Source organism: Leptonychotes weddellii, chromosome 11 (genome assembly GCF_054177405.1).
Source record: "Leptonychotes weddellii isolate Sample4059 chromosome 11, ASM5417740v2, whole genome shotgun sequence".
NCBI lineage: Eukaryota > Metazoa > Chordata > Mammalia > Carnivora > Phocidae > Leptonychotes > Leptonychotes weddellii.
The window spans coordinates 56,740,904-56,764,812 of NC_138379.1; positions in this window are offsets into that span (position 1 = coordinate 56,740,904).

Genomic DNA, 23,909 nt, shown 5'->3' on the forward strand with positions numbered 1-23,909 from the left:
GGGTATTATGCTAAGCGAAATAAGTCAATCAGAGAAAGATATGTATCATATGATCTCACCGATAGGAGGAATTCTTAATCTCAGGAAACAAACTGAGAGTTGCTGGAGTGGTGGTGGGTGGGAGGGATGGGTTGGCTGGGTGATAGACATTGGAGAGGGTATGTGCTATGGTGAGCACTGTGCATTGTATAAGGCTGATGAATCACAGACCTACATCTGAAACAAATAATACATTATATGTTAAAAAAAAGAAGAAGAAGAAGAAGATATTAGGAAGGGAAAAATGAAGGTGGGGAAATCGGAGGGGGAGACGAACCATGAGAGACTATGGACTCTGAGAAACAAACTGAGGGTTTTAGAGGGGAGGGGGTAGGGGTATAGGTTAGCCTGGTGATGGGTATTAAAGAGGGCATGTATTGAATGGAGCACTGGGTGTTATACACAAACAATAAATCATGGAACACTACATCAAAAACTAATGATGTAAGGTATGGTGATTAACATAACATAATAAAATAAAATTTAAAAAAAAAGATTTGCGAGGCCCTATCTTTTCATTCTCAATTTTTCCAAATGTAATATAAAATATTTGCAGTTCTCTATTCTTTAACCAATAGGGTCAATGTTTTATAGTAGAAAGACATAAGGATTTGAAACCAGGTAGATCTGAGTTGAAATTTTAGCTCTGTTTCAAATCATGTGACATTGGGCAAGTCATTTATCTACTTTGAGCCTCAGATTCCATTTTGGCAAAAATGGAGTTATTGACATTGCTTTGATATAATGAATATGAAAGCAGCCATACATGGCATATAAACAATAAATACTTCATTTCATTACCAAAAATGTTGAAATGAGATTTCCAGATTTTATAAAACAAAATAAAATGGGAAATCACCTCAATTTGTAACCAGATAGATTTATACTCTATTCTTTCTTAAAAGTCAGAAAGTTCTAGTCTATTATCATTATTATTAAAGTCCAGTGGCATGACATGTATTCCTTGTCCTCAAAAAAGCAAAAATCAAGGATTCACTTATGTAATTTCAATTTCCTCTGGGCAGTGTTTTTTCAAAGCTACCGTTATCATAGTTCTAGTAGGATAATTCATTATCTCATCATTGACTGGACATTTCATCAAACACATTTCACTGTTGAGACAACTTGTCAGTGGTATTCAATTTGCTGTCTCATCAGCAATATAGTGTATAGTAATTAAATTTTTATCATGACAACAATTTCATCCCTATTGCTCATGCATAATTCATATTTTATATGTCAAACATCAACCACACATATATTGTGCTAATGAGCATGGAAAATAGAGTTTACTCTCTCAAATATCTTCTCAGAACCTACAAACAACAGCATTTTTTTTTAAGATTTTATTTATTTGAGAGAGAGCACATGCGTGAACGAAAGGAGGGGGAGAGAGAGAGAATCTTGAGCAGACTCCATGCTGAGCGAGAGCCCACTGGGGGCTCAATCTCATGACCCATGAGATCATGACCTGAACCGAAACCAAGAGTCAGAGGCTTAACCAACTGAGCCACCCAGATGCCCCAACTGCATTCTTTCTCTAGGGGCAGGTCTAGCCAAAGGCACAATTGTAAAATATAAGCCCTGCCTCCCCAGCCTACCTCCCAAGGATCCCCCGACACCCAAGCTATCCAATTCATGTTTAACAAATTCCCTCTAAAGTCCTAATGATTTCAAAAAAAACAAAAAACAATTGGAAGTCTTATTCATCTTTAGCTCAAGCAATACTCCTCTTTCTGTATTTTTTAATTTCCTCAGTAGTAGCACCTAAGATACTGATTTATAGATTGACCTTCCCATCATTTTTTTAGTTACTTGAGGGTAAGTTCAAGTCTTTTTCTAATTGTAGTTTTCTGAGTGATTAGCACAATGCTTGGCACATAGATATTTTAAATTTATTAAATTGAAATGGATCAATTTTATTTTCTAAAAGAACATTTGAATTTTGAAAGAAACATGCAAAGAATGAAAACTTATATTCCACATACACATATCTTGGCACCTAGATGAAGGATATATTTATAAATGGGATAGAGAGTAGAACTTTCCTAACACTATTCAAATCATATCAAACTATAAATGAACTGGGTTTTTTTTAAAGATTTATTTATTTATTTATTTATTTGACAGAGAAAGAGACAGCGAAAGAGGGAACACAAGCAGGGGGAGTGGGAAAGGTAGAAGCTGGCTTCCCGCGGAGCAGGGAGCCCAATGCAGGACTCGATCCCAGGAGCCTGAGATCATGACCTGAGCAGAAGGCAGATGCTTAACAACTGTTTTACCCACTCACCTGTCTCTCCAACCTCATCTTTACCTCTAGACTCCAACCAAACTTTTCCCTCTACCTGACTGCCCTTCCATTCCCTCTGCATCTGATAAACTGCTTCCTAGCCTTCAAAATCCATCTCAAAAGTCACCTCCTCCAAGGGGTGCCTGAGTGTCTCAGTCGGTTAAGCGTCTGCTTTCGGCTCAGGTCATGATCTCAGAGTCCTGTGATTGAGTCCCACGTCAGTCTCCCTGCTCAGTGAGGAGTCTGCTTCTCCCACCCCCTCTCCCTCTGCTCCCCTGCTCCTGCTCTCTCTCTCAAATAAATAAATAAAATCTTTTTAAAAAGTCACTTCCTCCAAAAAGTCATCTATGATTACCTCAAACATTCACTACCTCTTCAGAATTTCCACAGTACTCTCTTTAAACACTAGTAATGAAGTGTCTACTGTGTGCATTGTATTAAACATTTTAAAATTTACCTTTTTTTTTCTTGTAACAATCATACGAAATAGATGTTCACTTCATTCTGAAAAAAGTGGAGACTCAGAGGAATTAAGTAACCTACCGAAGGTCACACAGGTAGTAATCCACAAGACAAGAATTCAACCTAGACTCTCTGACTCCAAAGCATACATTTTCCCTGTATCACATAGATTCTGAATAAATGACTGAATGAATGACGACCTTGGCAAAGAATAGTATATTTTCATGAGCACACAAGTGACTAAGGTAAATAAATTCCAAATTTTACCTTCCCTTTTCACATTTAATATTTGATATATTAGAGTGCATTAAGATGCCTGTGTTAAGATAACTAAGGCATGTGGCAAAGAACACATAGCAGTTTGATTGTAATCCCCTCAGAATCATGACAAAGACCTCCTATTGTAACTGAGCATTTTACAATGCAGTTTTCCAATTCAAAACCCCAGGGTTAAGCCAGCCTCATTATATGTTATTTCCATTTAAGCCCTTTCTGATCACATTTTCCTTGGTTCTCAGCCCCAGTGGTCTCAACAGGGAACTATAACATGCATAAAATGTCTGCTGAGACAGGTTAAATGAATTTCAGTTAAGAGACTAATATTATTAACATTCTATGATAATTTGCAATCATCGGTCAAATAAGATCAGTTACCAGAGGACCAAGGAGGTCTTAGTAAGAGGTGAACCACAAAATCAGCACACTCCCTGTTCAATGGGTTTATAACATAAATGGGCAATTGCCAACAAGGGAGGCACAGAAGGGCTCTCCAGGGAGAGGTGAGAAGGAGGAGTCCTTTAATTGTTCTTGTCCTTAATGAAAAAGGCTTATGTGAAAAACAAGCTCAAAAGCACTCCCTCATCTATCCTCCCACAATATGTACATGACCTCTCTGCAAGCCACTGGGTTAATACATGGATATCGAAAGGCAGCTGTGGTTCAGGGTTCTAACATGGATTCTAGTCCTCAGTCTGCCACTAACTGATTCTGTCACCTTGGTCTCTATTCTTCTCCTAGAGTCCTTATCTCTTCACCCATAAAATTAAAAGATCACACCAGCTCAATCTAAGACCCTTCAGGTCTAAAATACAGTGCTTCATCATTTTTTAAAGATTTTATTCATTTATTTGACAGAGAGAGAGAATACAAGGAGGGGGAACGGGAGACAGAGAAGCAGTCTCTCCACTGAGCAGGGAGCCCGATGAGGGTGCTCAATCCCAGGACCCTGGGATCAAAACCCAGGCCAAAGGCAGACACTTAACTCAATGAGCCATCCAGGTTCCCTACTTAATTATTGAATACAAATACCTCCTGAGTGAAGTTCAATTTTCCCCACTGTCTGTTTTCAAACTGACATCAGTGTTGGCAACCTACCCCAGTATTGATCCTTCTGGTACTAGGCAAAGATGCTGGTACAAGAAGGCATTGAAGAGCAAGGAGCAGAATTATTTTTATAATTTTGATTTAATGTTTCCAGTACTTCTCTTCACTTACGGCACAAAGAAACTGGTCCCTTAACTGAAATTCATTTATGTGATCTAAAAGGCCCTTCAGGATGTGGCCTTCCAATACGTCTCTGATTTCATCTCCTACCACATCCCCCTTCCCCCCACCACTCCTCTTCAGCCATCCTGCCCTCCTAGCTGTGCTTCTATCACACTAGGCAGATTTCTTTGAATCTTTTCTCCCCCAGCCCCCATGGCTGCCTAGTTTGCTCTCTCACTTCCTATCTCAGTAAGGTCTGTCCTCACCACCATCTCCTCCCACTCTACGTTCCATATCCTCCATCCTGCCTTTATTTTTTCCCCTGAGCATTGATCACTATCTAATTATGTATATTGTTTATTGCCTGTTTTTCCCCAGGAGAATATAAACTCTGTAAGACAGAGGATTTTTGGTGTTTTTAGTTCCCTTCCGTATTCCCAGTGCCTGCCTCCTGCTTGGGGGACAGAGCAATTAAACTCCTTTTACTGAAAATGTTCTTATATCTCTTCCTCCTTTTTTTTTTTTTTAACTCTATCTCACCACAGTCACTTCTATCTCCAGAGAGTCCTTTAAAATTCCCTTCTATCCATTCAGTCATCCAACCTCCATCTTCTTTATGCTACATTCTTCTATATTATAACATGTGATACACATTCTATCTTGCATTGTAGTTATTAATGAACATGCCTTATCTCTCTTGCCAGAATTCTAAGTGTCCCAGAATACAAAATTCTTTCCAGTATCCCCCACAAGACCTAAGAGTGCTTTACACAAAGTAGAGAATCATCTATTTTTACTTATTAGTGGATGTATCTTATTCAAGTTCCAGATAATTTCCCACTTATTTCAGTATAACCAAATCCATTACAAAAAGACAAGGTTGGCCTGATTCTGTCTGTGCTTCTCAAGCTTCTCCTCTAACTCAGAGCTGCACTCTACCACTGCATAGCAGTGCTCATTACCAGCTGATGCCATCGACTGACTCAAAAGGGAAAGAGTAGTATCATAGTATCTGAAGAAGTGGCTGCATAATGGTCTAAAGAGGTATAACTTCAAGCAGCTGAAGGAGAGAGGTAAGGCTCTGAGAAGAAATACAATGTCCAAAAGTAACACTGGTTGCTGGGGAAACAGTCCTGGCAGATAGGTTAGCTGGGCCTGAGACCATGGGAGGTGGCTTAGAAGCACCAGAGGAAAGCATGGTTTTAAGCAAATCAAAAACCCTTCAAATAATAGGCTTCTCTTAAACAAAGTGAATAACAAAAAATAATTCTACCATATCAACCCCTGTAATTAGCAACAACCATCAATACTATCACCATCTTATATAAAGCAGAAAATTAACCCCCCCCCAAAAAAAAAGGGCAAGGAAGAGAAATATTGATAAAAAGATGGAGAAGGGAATGAAGCAATGTTAGGGAAAGGGAAGGAGAGTGATAAGTCAGCATTCTAGAGCTACAGATTTCAGTTCATAAGGCCCTGAGTCTGCATTTGCATTTTTGTGTTTTTGTAAACACACACACATTCTCTCTCTCTCTCTCCTACACACACACACACACACACACACACATTCTCTCTTTGTCTCTCATACACACATACACACACATGCACGCACGCACGCACGCACACACACACACACACATACACTACTTTACGAGATGCCATGAGGGCAGAAGCATGCTGGAAAGGAAATGGATTTTTTTAAGATTTTATTAATTTATTTGACAGAGAGAGAGACAGCAAGAGAGGGAACACAAGCAGGGGTAGAGGGAGAAGGAGAAGCAGGCTCTCTGCTGAGCAAGGAGCTCGATGTGGGGCTTGATCCCAGGACCCTGGATCATGACCTGAGCCGAAGGCAGACGCTTAACAACTGAGCCACCCAGATGCCCCAAGAAAATGGATTTTAAGTTAGAAGTCTTACCTGGGTCTGAGTCCCATTTCTATCTCTCAACACAATTGATTTGCTGATCATTGAAAATAGACTGTACTACCACTAATGTCAGAAAAAGTGTAGAGGACAAACAAGTCTGTGGTTGTGTAAGTCAATCTAACCTGAAAATTTTAGCAATCAGGCCTTCACGAGTAACAAAAAACAATGCTCTGCATTTCTGCATCTGCTCTCAAAAAATTTCAAAGCACTCGTACCTATGATCTCTTTATTTTCTTCATTACAACTTTATGCATCTAAGGAATTGAGAAGTTAAATGCCAAGGTCATAAAGCTAATTGATGACTTGCATCTCAATGTTCTTTCTGTTAAATAGCAGGGAGAAAAGTTGATTAAACAGAAGACTTCTCTCACTAGACTACCCTAATTGTCCCTTTGTGTCTTCAAGACCAGAAATTAGCAAGTAACCTGACAAAGTAAGGTGAAAATTGCTTACTGCCCTCTCCACCAAAGGTGAGTAGGCAGGCTTTGCTGTAATTATGTAAAGTAGATACCTGATTTAACTTCCTGCTTTATTTCATTGCGGTCTGGATATTTGCTAATTTTTTATATGAGCTCCTAAGCAGGGAATGAAGAAAAAAGGAAAGAAAAAATGTAAATAAATGTAAAAATATTAGGATTTGGCACAATGATTCCAAAAAGTCTCTCAGAGTGAAGCTGTTTATACATCTGCAGTTGCCCTAAGAGGGAGTGTAGGGTTCTGCCTATCCTCAGAGCAGAAGGTGATGAGTGCAAGGGAAGAATAAGGAAGGAAGGGGAGTACAATTCATACTACTGCAGGCCTCAGGTCATATTTCCTCTTTAAGTTCCCAAGTCTAGCTCAAGCCCCTCAGCAAAAGAGAATATGAGGTCTGCACCCCATTTGTTCCTTCTGAAAATCCATCTTATCATAACTTAGCTTCAGGACCCTGCTAAATTCCAGAGTAGAACAAGAAAAGTACTCCAACCCATGATGCTCACTCCTGTGCCCCACTGTGACCCCCATAAAAGTAGAATGTGGAGATTCCCCACCTTCCCAGTCCACTCCCACTACTACCTCTCTGGCTCAGCTCTGACCTTTACTATTGGAATAGTCTCATGGCTCTTCTAATTTCCCCAAGTCTCAGTCCCTCAAATCCTTTCTTCACACTATTTCAAAATTCACATTCCTAAAGTATATAGCTGATCCCTACCACATTCTGCAAAATCCTCTCAAAATCTCCCAACTGCATAAAAAATAAGGTTAAAATTCTACCTACCCATCTCTCCCTACATCTCCCTGCCTACCATTAAGGAACACTTCACTGTGGCCTATCAGATTCACAAACCTGACTCATATCTTCTCACCTATCACCATGCTTACCCTTTTCCTTGGGCCTAGAATACCCTCCCCAATTACTTACTTCTCATCTTTGTAACATCTGTTTCCCCTCTTATATGAAATTTCAACTTGATCCTAAAAATTTCCTGTGCTAGTATTTAAAACTTCTTAGCTACAGATGACAAAGTTGGCTCAGCACTTTGGAAAACCACATAAAAGTACCTTTAAAATTTGTTGAAGGGCGCCTGGGTGGCTCAGTCAGTTAAGCATCTGACTCTTGGTTTCAGCTCAGGTCATGATCTCAGGGTTGTGAGATTGAGCCCCACATTGGGCTCTCCACTTGGCTCAGAGTCTGTTTGAGATTCTCTGGTTCTGCCTCTCCCTCTGCCTCTCTCCTCGCTCATGTACATGTATGTATAAGCTCTCTCTCTCTCTCAAATAAATAAATAAATAAAATCTTTAAAATTTGTTGAAAATATCTTCACAAATTAGGAAACTTGCTTTGTTTCCTTATTTAAACAAGACTAAGAAATACTCTATAATAAATATTCAGTGACTAAGAGATCTGTGGCTAAGCTTTTTCAATTCCCCTTGCCTGGCTGTTCTGAACGGTAAATCTCTTATCAAAAATAGAGAGGCTTCTGGGTAAGACAAATTGCTCTATATTTTTTTACAATGAGAACTTATCTAAGTCAGATCTAACTGCAAATATCAATTCCATTTGTATTTGTATTCTGAAGGACCTATCACAGTGACCTATTTTCATAGTGGAGGCTGAGTTAAGAATGTGATTGCTTTTGCAAGGAAATGAAATAAAAACTCCAAGAATGGTATTAGGAGCAATGAATAAATCAAACATTATTTTCTGTAAACAAAGGTTCATGATACAAGCCTGCTGAAATATGTGCATATTTTTTAAATCTTTTTTTGTATATGTTTGATGCTGTAAGTCCATTGTGTATATATAAAAATTATTGATCAGTTGAGTCTTTATAATGGTATTATAGGTGGCTAATTATTATTTACTGATGGTTACTGATGAAAATAAATTTAAAATGTAAGTGTTTGTTGAATCCTTTGTAAATCTTTTTCTCAAATGCTTTTATTTCATTCATTCAACCACCATATATAAAGAACACATTCTAGGCACCAAGGACTTAAAATATAAAGAGAAACAAAATACAGTGTCTGTCCTCAAGGATCCTAGAGGCTAGTGAAAGAGAGGGATAATTAAATAGATCAATGATATAAAAATAATTTGGAAGTTTAAAAAAATAAAAGTAAATTTAAAAGGCAGTCACACTGTAATTCTTTTAAAAAGAAAGGCAGTGGGATAACACAGGATCATATAACTAGCTAGTCTTGGTCCCTTCAGACTTTACGTTCCTAGCAATTTTTAGCAATAGCAGAAAATAAGCCTTTCTAGTCATGGAAAGAATAATGTAGGTGACCTGAAAGAATTCAATAGATTTAAAATCCAACAGTGAGGCTGAAGACATATTTAATGTCATTAATTTATCTTTTTTGTTGTTGTTCATGTATTTATGTCTTCTACACAGGTTTTTGACCAGAAATTTTGTGCCAGATTTGTGGGTAATTATGAAGGATTCAGAGTAAGTTTATTCAGTTTTCTATCTCAAGTTATCTATTTATTTTTAAAGATTTATTTATTTATTTGAGAGAGAGAGAAGGAGAGAGCGCCCAAGTGAGCGGGGCAGGGTCAGAGGGAAAGAGAGAAAATCTCTAATAGACTTCCCACTGAGCATGGAGCCCAAAGCAAGGCTTGATCCCACAACCCTGAGATCATAACCTGAGCCAAAATCAAGAGTCAGATGCTTCACTGACTGAGCCACCCAAGTGCCCCTCTACCTCAAATTATTCAAAGTCTTATACAACTTCATGTTGATTTTCATGGCATTAGAATGTTTGGAAAATGGGAACCAAGCTCATTTGATTTAGGTGGAAAGCTGAATAGAAAAGTAAACCACAGAACCTTAGAGTCAGTCACCTAGCTGAGAAGCCCTCTCAGGGTCAAAATATCTGTTATAATAATTCATATTTGTACAGTGCTTCATAAGAATTTTCAAATACTTTTATTGCATATTATTCCAACAATAATGTGATATTAGTAAAGTGAATATTAACCTCCAGAGGAGACTAAGACTCCAAAAGATAAAATCGCAAGGTTTAAAAAGAAACAGGACTGTGATATGAACTCAGATTCAAGATTCCAATCCAATGCATGTTCTACTACCACAAAATTCCCTAAGTGTGATACCTTTTAAATGGTTATATTTCAGATCCCACGACCCAGCATCTCTCTCTCCCTCTCTTCCCCGCCCCTCACACACACACACACACTCAATCTCTAAAACGTTAAATTTTCACTTCAATTTCACTAAAAAGTGAAATTCTGAATTATAAGCCTTTATAATGACTCCCATTTTTAAAAAGAACATGTCTTTGTATAACAAGGAAATTTCCCTCCTTTCCTATCCTTGTCCAGAACCAATCAACTAGACACCAAAATCTGTAGAATCCCAGGTCTCTAAACTACCAGTTGATTTCCCGGATATTATCCTATCCTATCTTAGTTAGAACCCTCTTTATTTCTCACCTGGATTATTACAGGTTATTTCTACTGTCACAATCTTCAGTTGCAACCCCTACACCACAAGCTACTACAGCAGAATTCTGTTCCTTTGCACATATTTTCCTCTGCCTACAAAGCTATTCCCTTCTCCATCCATCTGGCTTATTCAGAAATTACCACTTCAGAAAATCATAAATTTTCTGATCCTCCATTCTCCCAAGCTCATTACAATAATTTTCTATTTACTTCTTGGCTTCTGCCAGTAGGTTATGAACAACTAGAGGACAGGAAGAACTGGGTCATTTATCATCACCTAACACACTGTCTGATGCTCAAAAAATGTTTGCACAATGAATCAATGGATGAATGAATGAGCTCAATTCCTATGTGTATTAGTTTCCTTGGATGCTAAAACAAATTACTGGAAATTTGGTGGCAAAAAAAAAAAATACAGAAATTTATTTCTCACAGTTCTGGAGGTTAGAAGTCCAAAGTCAGTATGTCAGCAGGACCATGCTCTCTTTACAGGTTGTAGAGGAGGATCCTTCCTTGCCTTTTCCTAGCTTCTGGTGGTTACTGGCAACCTTCGTGTTCTGTGACTTGTCGACATGTCATTGTAATCTCTGCCTCTGTCATCATATGGCATTCTCCCTGTGCATCTCTGTCCAAATTTCCCTGTTATAAAGACATCAGCTACTGGATTAGAGCATACCCTAATCCAGTATGACCCCATTTTAACAAGATTACATCTGCAAAGACCCTATTTCCAAATAAGATTACATTCACAGTTCTCGGTGGATATGAATTTGGGAGGAATGGTATTTAGCCTAGTCTACTAAATTACAACTGCAGAGAAAAAATTTTTCTGAAATTCTGCATCTGGAGCATGGTACCTAAGCAACCTGCCCAACAACATTTGATCTGACATATGGGTCAGAGCATTATTTATGAAACAGAAATTTACCACAGGAAATTATAACTGTTGGAGAGTTCATTCACTCATTCATCAAACATTTACTGAGTGCCTACAACATGTCAGGTTTGTTCTAAATGCTAGGGATACAGCAGCAAACAAAGCACACAAAAATCTCTGCCATTATGAAGTTTATGCCAAGAGGTCAGAGGAGACAGACAATAAACAAAATAAATAAGAAAACTCCGCTCATGGTGCCAAATTTTGGTAAGTGCAATGGAGAAATACTAAGCAGGTAGTAGGGACAGGAAAGTTGGGTGGAGTGACATGCTGCAATGTTCAATGAGATGATTAAACAAGGCTTCACCAAGAAGGTGATACTTAAGACCTGAATGAGGTAAGACAAGCAGCTTTAAGGATATTTGGAAGATATAGTCTAGGTAGTAGAAATAGCAAATGCAAAGCCCCTGGGGTAGGAGTATGCTTGGGCTGTTAGAGATACAGCAAGTAGGCCTGGGTGATGAGTACAGAGAGGAGGGGAGACCAGTAAGAGATGCAGTCTCAGGGGTAATGGAGGATAACAGAGAGAACACAATGTTCCTCTCCCTGATATCAACTCAGTGGTCATTGCAAAACACTCACATTCCTAGTTTCTACAGAAGGAATATTTTGAGTTCTTAAGAAAATAAATTTCACCACATCAAATAGGAGAAAATAATCTTACTTCACAATACTGAAAATTTTATGCTCATTAAATATTAAGATTCAAACTTTTTTAGTGTCCTTCATCTCTCTGTCTTATCATTAGGAAATTCAAAACAATGTATCTATCTGGACTATAATTAACAAATTTTTACTTTTAGGTAAATCACCTTTCTATCATTTAAAAAATTACTTTCTAGGAGGCCATATCAGTCTAGTGAAGAGGCTTGAATTATCTCAACTTGTCTTCTCAGAATGACCATCAAATTCTTTTCCTTAAACAAAGAGTTGATTTCCTGATTCTCTTCAGTCTTGTCTAAATTTTCAGAATACAGTTAGAATCTTATCTGGTGCCACATTATGGGAGAATTTAATAGAAAACTGTCTATTTAATAAAAAGTCAAAATCTGTTTTTATGGTAATCTCAAGCTTACAAAATCCTTTCCCATGATAACGAACTACTTTAAGAAAACAATGTTCTGGGCACCTGGGTGGCTCAGTTGGTTAAGCGACTGCCTTCGGCTCAGGTCATGATCCTGGAGTCCCGGGATCGAGTCCCACATCGGGCTCCCTGCTCGGCGGGGAGTCTGCTTCTCCCTCTGACCCTCCTCCCTCTCATGCTCTCTGTCTCTCATTCTCTCTGTCTCAAATAAATAAATAAAATAAAATAAAATAAAAAATTAAAAAAAAAGAAAACAATGTTCTAAGTACATACATGTTTCATTTCATCCTTACATCAATCCCCTGAGATAAGAATTATGATGTCTATTTTGCAGATGAGGAAACTGAGGCTCAAAGAGGAGTAGCAGTCTATTCAAGGTTATATCCAGTGGCAGAAGAAGTCTTGACTATTTGTGCCTGACATCAAAGCCTTTGCTCTGAAACTCTGGGCTCTTGAGCCTCCTTTATATTTTTATCTCATGCAATTCTCCCCACAACCCTGTGAGTTCACATTATATCTCAAATACCCAGCACACATCTTCAAAGAAGTTAAATTATATGCCCTATGTCACATAGCTATTTAGTGATAGATTCATCCACTCATTTATTTGTTCATTTGTTCAACAAATATTTATAATGTACCTACTCTGCTAAGCACTGGACATACATAGTGAAGAAAATACCTACTCTTTGGGAATTTAGTCTAAAGAGAGAGTTTCACAATGGTAATCAACATTAATTAAATGCTTATGAGCCAATCACTATTCTAAGCATTTTACTGGTATTATCTCATTTAATATTCATAACAGCCTTATGAGGTGACTTCTTAGATAAGGAAAGTGAGCCCCAAAGAAGTTAATTGGACCAAGGTCCCCAGTTTGTAAGAGGGTGAAATCAAGCTTTGAACACAGATAATCTAACTTCAGAGCCTGGGCTCTTATGTACAGCATCATATTCCTTCTAGAAATAGGAAGGAAAGAAGGAAGGAAGGAAGGAAGGAAGGAAGGAAGGAAGGAAGGAAGGAAGGAAGGAAGGAAGGAAGGAGAAAGAAAAAAAGAAAGAAGACAGGCATTATATAAAGTTGCGATATGAACTCAATGCTGAATTTACTGTTCTTTTCATTGCACCATACTGACTTTTAATATTTTTTCCAGCTGGTCCTATGGGAAACACCCCTGGAGACCCAGTGGTCAATTCTGACAAGCTAGCTCATAAGTGACATAAGCATCAACAGACACCATCTTTACATACTCCTCCAACCAGCAGCTTGTGAGAACTCTGAATACAGCACCACTTGGCATTCCAGACTTTTCAATGATGGCACAGATAGGCAACCATTCCAAGCCTGGAAACTAAAGAAGAAGCAATCAAGAAAGGTAAGAAAGGCGGGATTCAGTATGTCAAGCAAATCTAATGGCAAGAAAGGAGATTTGTTGTTAAGTTTAAGAATAAAATCAGCATCTATTATCTATAAACTATAAACTATTAGAAGTAGCTGAATAACTATTTATAATTTTCAAGGATATAGGATTAAAGAGCAATACCATAAGAATTTCTAAGCTTGAAATAGCAAGAAGCACCTGCATCAAGCTGGTTTTTTCCTGGGAGACAAAAAGATGAGAGAATGACAGCAATAGCAGAAACAAAAATGACAAACAAATAAAATCCATGATAAGAGTCTAAAATAAAGAAGAAATTACACTATAAGCCTTACTAAAACATCTGGACCATTTCATGGAGACCATCAAGAAAATTTAGAAATAGGCTGGATGTTGAGAGCGGAATAGGGAGGAAGGTTGGGAGAACTTTGACCACCCTCAAGCCACACCAAAAAGAAAAAAAAAATTCAAAGTAAAATGTGTTCTTATAATACTAACTCAAGACAAATCACTCAGCTACCCTTACAACCGGATATCGTGCAGAGGTTATTAACAGGATTCCAGGACAGACTGCATAGGTTTGAAACCTAGTTCCACCACTTAAAGAATGTGACCTTGACAAATTATTGAATCTCTTCATACCTTATTTTCATTATCTTCAAAGTGGGAAAAATTACATTACCTATCTCTTAGTTTTGTTGTGAAGGTTAAATGAAATTAATCTCTGTAAAAACACTTAGAATACTGTCTGACACATACGGTGCTGTATCAGTGTTTGAGATTATTACACTCCTAGAAGGCCCCCCCAGTGTGAATTTCTAGAAGCCACAACTGCTTGAGGACATAATAATTGACAGAAGTCAGCTGTGGGGTAGGAAGCAACAGGGGAGGGAAGGAGAATAGCTTTCACATTCACTATAAGAGCAGGTTTCATGTTGTTTCTAACTACACTTTATACTCTTTCAAAGACAGGAACATTGTTGTTTAAATTGACAACGCTTTCTCCTTCTTTCCACATTCTGCTTTTTTTTTTGTTTTTTTGTTGCTGTTGTTTTTTAATTTTATTTTTTTTATTATTATGTTATGTTAATCACCATACATTACATCATTAGTTTTTGATCCTTACCTCTGCCAGTAGGATGTGGGGAAAAGGTAAAGCTGACTGGGTTGTTTGTAGTAGCTGCACTGATTAGAGATTCTCCAGGTAAAATTCTGTTATGGTCCAGGCTATTTAAACTTAATGAAGAAGAAGAACTAGGATCAAATATTAGCAGAAAATGTTGCTAAAAAACGTTTTCTAAAATGTGACATAAAAGCTTTTATCAAAACCCTTAACAACTGAATCATTATCTCTGGGTGATGAAATTATGAGTGATTTATGTTTTCATCTTTTTATTTTTCTGCATTTTCAAAAATTGACAATGAACATAAATTGCTCTTATGATCAGTAAAAAGAAAAAACAGTTAAAAATCTTAAGGTGTTGAAAGAGAAAGATACAAAAAAGTTTATGATTAACACAATCATATAATAAGCAAATAAAACTGTGTTTATAGAAAGTACTGGAAGGAAAAAAGTAGCTACAATTATTTTCTTAATGGACAATATTAGCCTATCTTCTTTTTTCTTTATCTTCCAAGTTTTCATAATGAACATGTGGTACTTTCATTAGGGAAGTATAGCAATTAATTATAATTAAAGCATAAAACTTCAAGCAGATTAATCTTAGGTGTTTGAAATTCAAGACTTTATTTTTCTTCTTGCCTGAATTAGGTTTTAAATTTATTGGAAATTTATTTCCTGCTCAAAATATAAATGAGAAGAAAGCAGGCAAGAGAGGAAAGAGAGACTATCATGCAATGGTAGAGTGAGAAAAGAAGTTATTTATAGTTTCTATACTCTTCTAGGCTTTCAGAACTCCCCAGCAATCCTTTTTTTTTTTTTAATTCTTATGTTAATCCCCATACATTACATCATTAGTTTTAGATGTAGTGTTCCATGATTCATTGTTTGTGCATAACACCCAGTCCCAGCAATCCTTTTAGTTGTCTAGTCAGCTACTTCTCCCACACCCTAAAGTGGCTATTATAAACTTTCATCACTCTCTTCAAGATCCCTTCCCAGCCTACTCTCTCTCCACAGAGGACCTTGCATCCTACCTTACTGAGAAAATAGCAGTCAGAAAGCACAAACTTCCTTATCTCCCATCTCCTAGTTTCTGTTGCAAGCTGACTCATATCTTAAATTCTTAACCCAAGCTTATCTCCTCCCTTTCAGGGAAAGAGAAGTAGGTATTCCTCTTTCTTTCCAAGGTCAACTCTCTTTTTATGCTCCTGGTCCCATTTTTTGTACCTCCTCTGGGTTATTACTTTTGTGCTGTCCTCCACTGATTCCTTCCCTCCATGTTATCTCTGACTTCTGTCTCCTCCTCATGTTACTGCCTCCTCTTTCCTTTTATTTTGTTTACTTAGTAACCCAAAGCAGCTTAACATTGATTTGGGGCAGATATTATTAAGCTGCTACCCCAGAAGTGATCTTAAAATATCCCTATAGATTCTGCAACTTCTACCTTTAAATTTGGACTACTATTTCTGTATCTCAAAACACAACCTTTCTTAGCTCCCAAACCATATTCCTAAATATCTCCATCTGGATATTTCATAGGTACTTGTAGTTAATATGTCCAATACTGGACTTATTCTCTCCACTATGGAACTTGCTCCTTCTCCTGTATGTTCTAACTCCTCAGCGCTATCACCAACCAGACGCACATTGTAGAAACGTCTGAGTCATCCCTGCTTCATTCCTCATCTCCTTCATTCAGTCAAAAAATAATCCCCATAATTTCAATTTCTAAAATATTACTTGAATTCAACTCCTGCTCTTCATATCCACTATGTTAGTTCAGGTCCTCTCATCTAAAATAACTTCATGAGTAGTCAACAGACCTTTCCTTACTCATGTCTAATCCATTCTTTACATGGCTTCTAGAGTTGTATTTCTAAAGCATCAAGTCATTGATCTATTTAAAAACTTCCAATTGCCCCATGTGGCTCAGAAAAAGTTCAAAGTCTTTACGCTGCTTATAAGTCCCTCACAGTCTGGTCCTCATGTATGTTACCAAATTCCTATCCCTTCTCTTCCCTGATGCACCTTAAGATTTACCAGAACAAGTAGGCCTTGTGTCTCCTTTCCATGTGGTCATTTCTCTGTTTAAAATGATTTATATATTTTCTTCAACTGCCAGGTTATTCTTACTCTAAATCCATGTTTCTCAAATTTTAATATGCTTACAATTCACCTGAATATCTGGTTAAAATCAAATTCTGGCTTCATAAGCCTGGGCTGAGTCTTGGGAAACTGCATTTCCAACAAACTTCTAGGTAATACCTAGGAGTATTACCTAGGATCAGATTGAATGAATTCATATGTGAATAAATAAAGATAGAAATATTATTGAAACTGAATTTCATAAATTCAATAAATCTTTGTTCTAACCTAATAAAAACACAAATATTTATTGAACATCTATAATTATTATTTTTGTATCAAATTTTATAGCCTAGTGCTTGACTTTTAGTAAAACTATAGAGCACATTTGTTAGACAGGTGGCTGGCTGGCAGGCTAGCTGGATGGATGGATGGGGGGGTGGATTGATGGATGGATGGATGGATGAATGAATGGATGGATGGATGGAAGGCTGAATGGATGGATAAATGCCAAAAATAAAAGGGAAGGCTGTAAGACAAACCAGCATGCCATGCATAATCATTCACAACAAATAAATCAGCAAGAAGACTAACAATGTATTTATGATAAATTCAGTGATTCACCTAAGTTTCATATTTGAATATTTAGGACAAAACATTGAGACACAATAACAGAAAGTGAATAAATATACAATGAACTCATAAGAGTGGAAAGGGGGTAGACACACTGAAGAACTGGTAATACAATAAATTAGGTGGCATGATGTGTAGGAAAGAATGATTCCTTTAAAGTGAATTCAAGTTCAATACAGAGAAAAATGAGAATATTGTTGTTCTTGAGTCCTGAAAATCCTCATCTCATGATGTGAAATTCTGAAAACTTCCCAGGTTGTAACCTATTCCTGTTCCCCAATGAAAAACAAAACAAAAAAACAAACTTACACCAAAGACTCTTCAGAGTTGAGTTATCAACTGAGGACTTGCCTGTGATAGTTAAAAAATAGGGAGCATGTACATCAGAGTTAAAATTCTTTGGTAAATGTCAAATTTTCTTAGCCAATGTTACATTTAGACATCTTGGCTTCTTTCTGAAGCTGCTGAAAAAGACAGAATGGTGTCAGGGAGGAGAGTAAGAGGCGGAATGATTGCAAGTAAAAACCATTCCCAATGCCTGCCTTATCACAGAGGACCAAAGGCAAAGCTAGAAACTGGAATAAAACAGAAAAAGCATCTATGAAATAAGGTTGCTGGGTCATCCTAGTAAAAATCATTTGAGAATATTACCAGAAATCCTGAAGCCAAGAGAAATGATAAGCTAAGCTATTAGTAGATATCAACAGGGGCACCTGGGTGGCTCAGTCATTAGGCGTCTGCCTTCGGCTCAGGTCTTGATCCCGGGGTCTTGGGATCAAGCCCTGAATTGGGCTCCCTGCTCAGCGGGAAGCCTGCTTCTCCCTCTCCCACTCCCTCTGCTTGTGTTCCCTCTCTCGCTGTGTCTCTCTCTGTCAAATAAATAAATAAAATCTTTAAAAAAAATAAACAAAAAATAAGTAGATATCAACAAAGTTGTTATAAACAGAGACCACCTGAAGCTAAGAAAAAGAAATTTTAATGAAGAAAAAAATTATAAGTATTCCTATTATAGGTTTAATGGATATTTGTTTTTGTTTTGTTTTTCCATTAATTGTAAAAATATACAATGGTTATCTCCTTAGTTACTCACAGGATATATGAATATTTAAAAACAATATTTCAATAGCTGAATGTCAAAGATCTTTCTGAATAGCTCAAAGGATCACTAACAGGGCACATAAAAGGCACTGACAAAAATCTAGCACTGAAGATGTACCAAAAAATCTGCAAGTATTTTCTGTCTCCCTTACATAACCCTTTTAGTTACCTTAGAGATAAAAATTTCAATGTCCACACTGCAACCAGAGAGATACCACAGAATATGTCAAATAATGTTACTCCTCTGCTCAGAACTCCCTCCGATAGCTTCCCATCTCATTTAGGAAAAAAAAAAATCCAAGTCCATGTAGAAGCATTCACAAACCTACGTAATGTAGCTCCACACTACTCTGACCTCCTCTGCTACTACTCTATCCCTCTCTCATGCTCTTCTAGCCACACTCTTACCTTATGTATTTCACATACTTAGCCAATGTACTACCGATTCATTCAGCACCTTTACATGTTCTACCCTGAATGATCTTCTTCCAGTTACTTGCAAGTGCTACCTCACTCTTTCCAAGTCTTCAAAAAATGACATTATTACAGAGATGCCTTACTTACCACTCCTCAGTGACATTTCCCAAATCCTATTTTTATTTTTTTTATATTGCATTTATCACTGCCTGGTATGCTCTGCATTTATTTGTTTATTTATTTTCTATTCTCCATCCCCTATCTCCCAGGAGGAATTTAATTCATTGTTATATTTTCAGGGCCTCGAACATAGTGAAAGCTCAGGGCCCAGTACATAGTAAAAGCTCAATAAACATTTATTGAATGACTAACTAGTAAAGGATTAAATATAGGAAGGTTGCCAGTGAGCAAAGGACTTTCAAGGAGGAGAAACAGCATTTCACATGAAAGAAATGCATGAGAATAATAGAGTAGTAAACATGGTAGATTATTTTTTTAAAGATTTCACTTACTTATTTGAGAGAGAGAGAGAGAGAGAATGAGGAGGGGAGGGGCAGAGGGAGAAGGAGAAGCAGACTTCCTGTTGAGCAGGGAGCCCAATGTAGGGCTTGATCCCAGGACCCTGGGATCATGACTTGAGCTGAAGGTAGATGCTTACCCAATTGAGCCACCTAGGAGCCCCAAAAGAATATTTTTAAATTGTTTAAATCCAGTAGAGCAGGGAAATGCATATTTTAGAAGCCTTCTCTTTTAGGGTGAGGCTTTTGTCTTTTTTAGTGACTCCTTCACCAAGGGTTCAAGATATCTGAGGTATTTTAAGCTCTCTTTATCATGAGATGTACTTCATTTCCTCTAGTAATATTTCTTGTATTTATATCTACTGTGTCTGACAGTATATAGCCACTCAGCTTATATTTTTCTTTTGATGAATGTCTGCATTATTTATCTTTATTGATTTTCTTATGTTTGTATTGGCATATTTATATTTAAATTTTTCTCTTGTAAACAGCATATAGGTGGGTCTTGTTTTTAATCCAATCTGACAATCTCTGCCTTTTAATTGGAGTCCTTAGCCTGTTTATACTTAATGTAATTATTAATATGGTTGGGTTTAAGAATACCATTTTGCTATTTGTCTTTTATTTGTACCATCCAAGTATTTTTTTTTAACTTCCTTTCTTGGATTTAAATAATATATATGGTATTTTATTTTATCTCCTCTATTGGCTATATTACTATAGCCTTTTAAAAAAATTTTAATGGTTATTCTAGGAATTATGCTTCCTTAAATTATCACAATCTACATGGAATTGATATTATATCACTTCACATGTGAATATAAGAACCTTGCAATAATATACTTCCATTTACCTCTTTTCTGTCTTTTGTTTTTATACATTTTTTACATGTTTTATAAATCAAGAACACGTTATTATTATTTTTCTTTAAAGAGTCAACTGTCAGGGGTGCCTGGCTGGCTCAGTCAGTACAGCATTGATTCTTGAGCATGAGTTCAAGCCCCACACTGGGCAGAGAGATTACTGAAAAAAATTAATAAAATAAGGAGTCAGTTGTCTTTTTAAGAAATTAGGTAATGAAAGAAAAAAAAGAGTATTTTGTATTTACCCAAATATTTACCATTTTTGGTGCTCTTCATTCCTCCATCTGAGCTTCTATCTAGTATCATTTTCCTTCATTTTGAAGAATGTTGTTTAATATTTCTTAAAGTGCAGATGCACTTTAAAGCTATTCTCTGTCAGGTCTCATCAAGTTTCATCCTGCATTTGTGCATCTTAGTTTTCAGCAAGACTCAGTGCTATTTCCTAAGCAGATTATTAGAGTTTCCTCTCTGGGCAGTTCTCTTATTTTTAGCATTTTGCCCTGCAAATTCTAGCCCCTTCAGCAGCAATAAGTTCTAATCTCACTTTCCTCCACTCTAACATCTTTGCTCTCTGCCAGGCAGAAAGATAAGATACAGATAAAACTACCTTGGTGTATTTTATTTCTTCAGAAATCACAATCTTGTATTATCTGTTGTCTAATGCCTCCCAAAACAGTTGCTTTATGACTTTTGTCCAGTTTTATAGTTATTTATAAAACAAAAGTAAGTCTGATACCCATTATTGCATCACTTCTAAACCATCTATCTTTTGAATTTATATTTTCATCAAAATCTTGGAGTCAAATTAGCCTACTTTATAAAAACGCTCACAAAATAACCCAATTGACAAAACCAGCTATTATCAAACCATCGGTAAATCATATTTACTTTCTCCCAGGTCAAAAGCCTGACTTTATTTTTTAATTCAAACAAAGGTATTAATATACCTTTCCATGACAACATCTTACTTCTTCATTCAAAGTAAATGGAGAGATGATTGGTAGATGATGATGATAGATAGATGATAGATAGATAGATATAGTGATAGATATAGATAGACAGATAGATAGATGATAGATAGGTAGATAAATAGATGATAGATAGATAGATAGATAGATAGATAGATAGATAGATAGATAGATGATAGATGATAGATAGACACACAGACAGGCAGGCAGAAAGACAAATGGAACATTTCCATCAGTGTGTTACCTAAAACTAAGTCCTAATACCTTCAGTATTTCCTATGGATCTTTTCTTTGCTTTTCTCTTACAGTAGCAATTTATTTTTTACAATACTAAAGGGATAGAAGTAGTGAGGTCATTAAACAGAAGTTGACATTACTCTCACTATCTCACTCTACCATATATCTGAATTCAGAATATGGCAATATGAGACAAAACTAATTACCTTGATTTTTCCATAGTAGAAATAAGTTTAAGACATAGAAGTACAGGAAGCCCTATCATAGGTTTATGGGGCCTTAATTAATGATACTCTGCAGACATTAGTATTTCCAAATACTAATGTACTTTTATTTGGTGCCCCAGATGATTTTACACCTGAGAAATGCATCATAATGTCTCTAGATAAAAGAAAGATAAAACATAAACTCCAATTGAAAGATTTTGATTCTGTATAGCATAAATTTCTTTCTACCCATGAGTTAGATTTAATTTTATGTTGATTTTTTATCTTTTAAAAACTTTAATTTCTTTTTGTTGTAATAGTGGAGATTACTATGTGTTTTTGTTTTTGTTTTTCTTTTCTTTTCCTCGTAAGAAAAAAGGGGCATTATGCTTGGTCATTCTCTTTGCTCTGATATGATGTGGGTGACTTCTTGGAGATATTTCCTACCCTTCTTGTCCCCAGCTACAGTTTCAGGTCTGGATATTTCTTGTTTGGGGGGAATAAAGGTGGTAGGAGAAAAATTAAGCATATATAAAGTCTTTGGAGTAAAAGTGACTACTCTCTCTTCTGAGATTTTGTTAAACATCCTGTTCTAGGATTGTCTCTTCTAGGATTGATTCTTTCTAATCATAATGTTATATTTTATTTATTTATTTATTTATTTATTTATTTATTTAACATTTATGAAGCTTTATTGTTCCCCCAAAACAGGTCTGGACTTCCAAGCCTGGCACATCAGCATCTTTGCCCCTCAGACCCAGATGGGGAGTCATTTCTTAATAAACACCTGTAGCCCTCAGGCAGAGCTAGTGAGGAAGGTAAGGGCCCCCTCTACGTTGACCTGCAGGATGCCATAATGTTATATTTAAATGGCCTCCCTAGGATCCTTCACATTCCACAAAGAAAGCCAGTGTCAAGATTTACTTCATTTTATCTGCTTCTCTTCCAACAGCTATTTCCAATAGCCTTCACTTACTAATTAGATGTTTACTAGAGATAAGGGGGACAATGTGGGTTTGACCATGGGGAAGAGGGTTGGATGCCACTAGAAGCCAAATATGCCACACTCCTATATTCCCCTCTAAGACCTTTAATTTCTTTCCTTGGCCAATAGTTTTTCAAGGTTGTTGCTTTAGAGTACAATCCTTTCTTTGGTAGTGGTTTGGGTGAGGGGTGTGTGTGTGTGTGTGTGTGTGTGTGTGTGTGTGTGTGTGTGTTGAGTAGTTCTATTTTTTTCTCATGTAATTAAATATTGGGAAAGGGAAAGTCTGTGCTGCCGTTAAAATATGCCATCTTAATCTAGAATTGTCTTTGATTTTCATTACAATCCTGAGGGCAATTAGCTTTGCCATTGTAAAGTACAGAGAGGTTAAGAGTGTTAATGAGAAGATTAAATAGGATTATAAATTTTTTATTCTTTAACAATACTAATTGAGCTCCTACTATGTGCCAAACAATGGGCTTGGGAATACAGAAATTAATGAGATAGGCATGAGCCTTGCCCTCAAGAGCTTACCCCCTAGTAGGGAAAATAGACACTTAAATGACTGATTATAATACAGTAAAATAAGTGCTATGATAGAGGAAATTACACTTTGTAACAAAGATGCCTAATATAATGTCAGTGAGAGCTTTTCAAGTTAATAAAATACAAATTTGAATGCTGTGATATAGCAGATGCTCAAAAAATGTGAGCTTTCTGCAATGGACTGAACAATGTGTACCCCCAAAATTCATATGTTGAAACTCTAATTCCAAGGTGATGATATCTGCAGATACGGCCCGTGGGGTTAGGTCATGAGGATGAAGATCTCATGATGGAATTAGCACTCTTATTTTTAAAAAGACAGGATAGAGCTTTTTTCTGCTTTCTCTGTTCTCCATCATGTAACAAGAAGATGACCGTCTACAAGATGACTGTCTACCCCTTTAAAGACCCTATCTTCCATTGTGATGTTAGACTTCCCAGCCTCCAGATCTGTGGGAAGTAAAGGTTTGTTGTTTAAACCACTCCGTTGATGATATTCTGTTATAACAGTCTGATCAAAATAAGACATTCTCTTCCTCCTGAACCTTCAAACATCTGCAAAGCATAATGGTATTCAACACTGTCTACTTCTAATGCTATTGCAAAGGAGCCATTAGACAGCATGCATAGCAAAAGTATTTATTATCTCTTGGTATAGGCTGATGAGAATGAAATTCTGAGAGCT